The sequence below is a fragment of the Trachymyrmex septentrionalis genome, unplaced genomic scaffold, assembly GCF_001594115.1.
Source record: "Trachymyrmex septentrionalis isolate Tsep2-gDNA-1 unplaced genomic scaffold, Tsep1.0 scaffold29, whole genome shotgun sequence".
NCBI classification, from domain to species: Eukaryota; Metazoa; Arthropoda; class Insecta; order Hymenoptera; family Formicidae; genus Trachymyrmex; species Trachymyrmex septentrionalis.
Window position 1 is genome coordinate 548,955 of NW_017305451.1, and position 5,640 is coordinate 554,594.

At 39.4% G+C, this 5,640-nt stretch overlaps 1 protein-coding gene across 1 annotated transcript in view; it reads left to right on the top strand.

Annotated features, from left to right (window-relative positions):
- Positions 1-67: 67 nt before the first annotated feature.
- The window catches only part of LOC108749375 (CD151 antigen-like), a 129,483-nt gene continuing 123,910 nt past the window's right edge, over positions 68-5,640 (top strand). Inside the window, exon 1 of the mRNA XM_018488022.1 lies at positions 68-418. The gene's annotated coding sequence lies outside the window, so the exon portion shown is untranslated. The remainder of the gene's footprint in view (positions 419-5,640) is intronic.

Sequence of the window (5,640 nt, forward strand, 5' to 3'; positions counted from 1 at the left end):
AAAGAGAGGGGGGGGCAGCGAGTGACGCGCGCGCACTTCACGATGAACCATTGCCGCGCGCGACTGCGGCGCACTTCAAATCAGTCGCGCTTCGACCTTCGTTGTGGAAGGATTTTGCGCGTAACGTTCCGTCAGTCTCGAGGCAATCTGTTGGTTGCCGCACACTGTCATTCGTGCGATCGTCGTTCTTGGTCATCGCGGGTCCGTCGCGAGGTGACGTACGTCGATCAGAGACACGTCGCGAGTCAGTGTCGTATACAAGCGCGATCGAGTTTTTTTTTCCTTCTTTCGTTATCGGGTCAGTGCCAAGATACGCCATTACGCGAGTTTCACGCCGGCGGCGGTGACGCGCGTCGCCAGGTATCATCGTCGGTGGATGCTGCTCGTGGCTGCTCTGCGAGATCTCAAAAACCGTCAGGTAAGTGTTGCACGTATATGTATATATGTGTATGATGTTCACATCACACACGCGCGCACAAGGCGACAAGGCGACAAACGGATGGCGCGGCGCAAAGCGTAGCGAATTCAAGCCGCGCCAACTTACTCCGAGTCCCAGAAGCAGATTTCCACTCAAGTTACTCCCTAAGTATCATTTTATCCTCGTTTAGCATTCGATGAAAAACAAAGATAAAATGATACCTGAATGGTATCCGTACATAGTTCACTATGTACAGATAAGAAACACTCGACGCTGCGACGCGTCGTTTTCGAATTGTTCACATGACGTGATCACGTGACCGCGCGATCGCGGTCTTCCACTTCGGACTTCGGAGTAGAGACACCTACTACAACTCGGAGTACTCAGAGTCTGATTACGAGATGGCGAACTTTCGAAAGACCTATCGTTTTCATCAATTTCAGTATGTTATAATGAGAGAGATAATATAAGTTACTCGTAGAATGAGATAGCCTAAAGAAAAGATACAGAGTATACAGAGTATTCTCGCCAAATTAAAAATATGAATTTAGGATCTCAAAACAAATAAAATTTTTCTTTAGAAGTTCGTTTGCAAATGTATCCGTTTTTCTAAAGAGATATTGACTTCTTAAGTTACAGAACTGTAGGAATGAACAATGTCGAAATACTTTTGGTTTTTTGTTGCTTTGAAGCAGAAAGTGCATGAAGTGCTCTCATTAATCATTACAATGGATAATGCATGCGTGCGAAAAAATTATACAGACGCATAATCAGCTATTCGTTCTCTTATCGATAGGTTTTGAACAAAAAAATTCCTATTGTTCTGTAACTTAAGAATATCTCGATCTTAAACGAAACATTTACGAGCAAATTTTTAGAGAAAAATTTTGTATTAGTGTAAATAGTTAGCGAAGATGGCTAATTTATATTAGGCGCAGGTGCCATTAAATACTATTATTTTTATAAACGAGGTTACTGCTCGTCTTATGAATGATATTAATTCCTCGCTCATGTAATTTACTTCGTACTCAGCTAGCGACATATTTACATAGATATTCTTTCCTGAGAGCACTCTGTATTCTAAAATCGAAATTCGATGAGTCTAATTATATTGTGTCACGTATACCTAGTCGTCAGTTTCTCAACTGTATTTTGTTCGTTTTGATGTCCTAAATTTATATTTTAAACGTAACGGTGATTTAATCCGGAAACATACATATATATCCTGCATATATTCTTCTTTCTCATTCTTGTTTTGACGAAATTGATCATGGCCAGATTCTGATGTAAGGTTTCGATTTCAGAGCACATCCGCGACTGCTGCGGCTGCTTTTTTTTTTTAAAGCTGCGAACGTTAGACGAAGTATCGAAGATACACACACGTCGATTTAATCCGCCTTTTATATCATCTCCGAAATAAAGTGGTAGCATCCGATTACAATAATATAAAATACAAGTATAAAAATCGCATAAATATAAAAATCGATATAAATCGAAATTATTTGAATTTCGTATAATTCTCATATCACGTTCTAAATATATCTTTAATTAGGAAAAATGAATAATTTATAAATTCAATTCAAATACTTCTCAAATAAAAGTAACACAAATTAAAATAGTTTGTAAAGTTTCTGTTAATATAGTACTGTAACAAAGTTAATATCTCATTATTAATATTATATATCACTACTTCTAGAAAACGTGAAGCAAGCAATTTATGATTAGGTTTTAACTAACCCTTAGTACGCACGATGATTCTCAGCTCTTTTATTACATACAGTGGATTCATGTCCCAGATTAATTTTCATTTCTTTTACAAATATGCAGAAATTATTAAATAATTTTTACGCATACTTTAATGTCTTTAGAAAGCATTTGTAACGTTATGTATTTAAAAAAATTAGATGACTAATCAATTACTTGTTGCTATTTTAATAAAAAGGAATATACAGGGCACGAATGACTCAATCGTATGTTTAAATGAAGATTGACGTGTATTAAAATTTAATACCGCCGTAATAAATAATTAATTTTAAAATATACATATATATATAATAATTTTCTTTTCTCTCTTCTGAACAGTTTTATATTTTTTACTTGTATCATTTTATTTGCGGGGATGCCATATATTTTATTTAATTAAATGAATACGATACTTTACCGAAATTTTATTTACGCAACGTGCTCTCCGCACGCACCATCCGCGGAGTAAATAAAGATGCATCAGGAAAACAATGGAAAACCTCGTAAAATTACCTCGTGGAAAATGCACGTTTGTTGCGTTCTTCTTAGATAAACATTGTGAATTGTCCAACGTTTTGCGCAACATGAATTTTTCCCGAGTGCTCCGACCAGACGCACAGGTGTACCACAGCGAACTGGAAAATGTGACTATTCTTAGAACCCACCCTGGTCAGCGCTTTCTCGCACTCGGTAAATTTAGATTGTCCATTTGAGCGTGAAAATTTTTCATATCTGCAGGGAACAAATGCACGCGAGCCAAAAAATCGGGGTGCGCTGGTCGCTCTTTGCATTCCGAAGTCCGAACTGCAAATACGCTGACGGGGATAGAAACACGACAAATAGAAAGCGCGTGCGTATTCTATTTACGTCTCGGGCATTCCCGGGTATGGGTGACCATTGAAACTAGTATTACTCTCGAGGGCTGACAAGCTTTTTTTCATTAATAAAACCAGTCGGAACGCTATTCATCATTTTCGCCGTATTGACGTGGAATTATTGACATCTCTCTCTCTCTCTCTCTCTCTCTCTCCCTCCCTCTGCCCCTCTCTCTTTGTTGTATCAATAACGACGCACTCTCGCAATGTTTCCGCTTGAAAAGAGAAAAAAGTCAATTACAGCCTTATTTCTGTAAATGAGATACGAGCGGAATATCCATAAAGCACTGTTTTTAATATATTTCGCATCGTTCATTCATTCCGTAATATAAAATCTCTGCCACTTTGTTGTCTTGAGTGGAAGAATGAAATGGAAAGGACATGTCGGGTTCTTGATGCTGAAGTCGTAATAAACGTGCTCGCGCTTATGGAACTTTCGGAGATAATCCAGGAAAAACGACGCGCACTCAACGCTACACGTGACTGCCTCATTCTCGCATAACGCCGGCAGCACATACTTGACCTTTGCGCAAATGTAAGGAAAGAGAATACCGTCGGCGTCATCATCTGTACATGAGCGCGAATCAACGTGTTTTTTTTTCCGAGATTTTTTTGAGATTTAAGCAAGCCTCGGTATCTGATTATAACCCGTACTTGTTTCGACAATCGCGCGGAGAAAGAGATTACAGGTGGGACGGAGGTGGAAATGGAGAATCCTGCCGGTTTTCTTTCTTTCCGGTTGTACCGGTTCGAGTTGTCACAGCCGGTCACAGGCCGTAGCCCGCGAACTGCGAAGGAGACGCAGTTAGTCAACAAGAAATCCGTCGCGTACAACGTCGCGCGACTTCCTCTTGCTGCAGTTCTGAACTGTTCGGTGGTACCGACGCGACGTCGTCCCGTAGTTTCGATCTCATTAGCAAAATTAATCCAACAACTGCCACTAACTTAGCTAGACGTAGACTGCTTTTATTGAAGCTTTCGTGTTTTAAATCATTTCGTGTTTGCGACGAATTTGAGAAACTGTAAAATTTGCGCGCGTGTATATTGTGTTTGAACTGTCACTCCTCTTTTACGCATTATTAATATAATTATCCAAGTATATCTGCAGATAATAGTTACAATGAAATGATAATAATACATTCGGAGAATAGATTCGTGCAGTTTAAAGAAGGAGAGAAAGATAGATATCGCTATTTATTGAGATGGCATTCTTTCAAATGTTAAAAACATTATGTACAGACTTACAACGTGCGAAATTTATATAATATTAGAAAACTAAATACTTGTAAAATAATGATGAGGAAAAAGTAAACCAAAAATGAGGAAGGTTATAGACAGAACAAAATACTCAAAAAAGTATTCAAACGCAAAATACAAAATACTCTCAATGAAATAAAAATGCATTAAAATAACGTGTTTTAAATACATATTGTATTTCAAATACTGCCCACTCCTGGCTGAGACGTAACGTCGTTAGAGGTTGTTGTTCACCAAATGTAAACAAGGATAAATGATTATGCATTATGCACATCATGCGTGAAATGGAAAGCACTTTAGATTGAGATTCAACAATGGTGCGATTTTAACTTTAATCAAAACAATTTTTACATTATTTAAATGTATTCGGTATTTAAACAAATTTAAAATACAAAATACAAAATTGTATCTGAATACGTATTTTAAATACATATCTTTCAGTGCTGCCCATCCCTGGTTACAGAAAACAGACTATACGATAAATAATATGTATAATATATAAGCGATATCTACATATAATATAATATGTAACATGGTAAATAATACAATATAATAGAGAGAGAGAGAGAGAGAGAGAGCGCTGAGTGTTAATTTCTTTCCTAAAAGGAGAACGCGTGAGAATTTCGGCAAGTACAGCAGCGATTGTGAGATTAGCGAACTTGTTGCGCAAATTATGTATTTGTGCGGAAATTTAGTTATATGCCCTTAAGTAACATGTCGAGCTTGTAAACTAAAACATCCCGCGGGTGTTCTCCATCCCAACGGAGCCGGGGCACCGAAATATTCCACACGCGCGAGTGTGGTGGAGTACACATCGAACAGGCTCTCGCGCTAAAGCGACGTTTGTGTAACACCGGTCCCAGCACTCCCAGCACTCCCAGCTTCCAGCCACGTGTGTGTCTCGTTCTCCCAGGATATTGCGTGTCGCGTCGGTCGGGCACAATTCGAGGTTTATTCGAGTCTCCCGGAGTTGTCGCTCCCAAGCCGAAGGCTGGGAGAGCCTCCACTCCACCTCCACCGTAATATCCGTTATTCGGTTCCGCGAGCTTGGAAGTTGCCGCGAACGTTGACGGGATTTATCTCTCCCTCGGCCAAAGTTGCCGGAGAAATAAGGCGAGTCTTCCGGTCGACGCGTTGCTCGCCGGGGCGATGTGACGGGGTTCAAATACAGGGTCTTATGAAAGAGCTTAGGCATCCCTGCTCCGAGATTCATCGGTGCTCCAGAAATTCGCCGTCGCGCTGTTCCGGGATTAAAGCGAAATCGTTTCACGGAATTGTAAACAGGCAGTTTTAGTTTGATCGCGCCTCTGTAGAAATTAGTAAATACAAAATTATATATATATATAT